The sequence below is a fragment of the Gorilla gorilla genome, chromosome 1, assembly GCF_029281585.2.
Source record: "Gorilla gorilla gorilla isolate KB3781 chromosome 1, NHGRI_mGorGor1-v2.1_pri, whole genome shotgun sequence".
Taxonomy (NCBI): Eukaryota; Metazoa; Chordata; class Mammalia; order Primates; family Hominidae; genus Gorilla; species Gorilla gorilla.
In genome coordinates, this window is record NC_073224.2 from 88,550,127 (window position 1) to 88,550,915 (window position 789).

Genomic DNA, 789 nt, shown 5'->3' on the forward strand with positions numbered 1-789 from the left:
GGGATCAGGAATCCCTCCAAGGCCTTCATTATTTCTTTTTCTTTTCTTTTCTTTTTTATTTATTTATTTTTTTTTTTTGAGACGGAGTCTCGCTCTGTCACCCACGCTGGAGTGCAGTGGCGCGATCTTGGCTCACTGCAAGCTCCACCTCCCGGGTTCACGCCATTCTCTTGCCTCAGCCTCCCGAGTTGCTGGGACTACAGGCGCCCACCACCACACCGGGCTAATTTTTTGTATTTTTTAGTAGAGACGGGGTTTCACCGTGTTAGCCAGGATGGTCTCAATCTCCTGACCTCGAGATCCGCCCGCCTCGGCCTCCCAAAGTGCTGGGATTACAGGCGTGAGCCACTGCGCCCAGCCTGCTTCTTTTTCTTTTTAGTTTTTTTCAAGTTTCAGATACTAATTAATCAATATAATCTCCAATCCAATATATCAACATGATTTCATGCATTTAGAGAAGAAATATTTCCTGATTAAGTGGAAAATTGTGCAGATGGCTTCTGGAAGACCTTCATTCTAAAGCAGCTTTATAGGGAAACATTTAGAAATCTGGACCTTCTTTCTTCAGTATGCTGTAATCCACATTCACTGGGTAGAACTTGTATGGATCATTGGGACCCAGTTTGTTTCAGGGTTCTGGGTTATTCTTTCTGTCTCAACTAACATCTGGATTGAACAATGCCAGACACAAGACACACAGTGCTGCTCCAGTACCTTCAGCTCCAATAAACACAAAGAGGGGATCAAGCTCAGATGCTTCTTGGTCTGACTGAGGATCTGGTGGAGCAT

The 789-nt window shown here is 44.7% G+C and overlaps 1 pseudogene; it reads right to left on the reverse strand.

Moving 5' to 3' along the window:
* Positions 1–541: 541 nt before the first annotated feature.
* LOC101140076 (cytochrome c oxidase subunit NDUFA4-like) lies at positions 542–789 on the reverse strand (annotated as a pseudogene).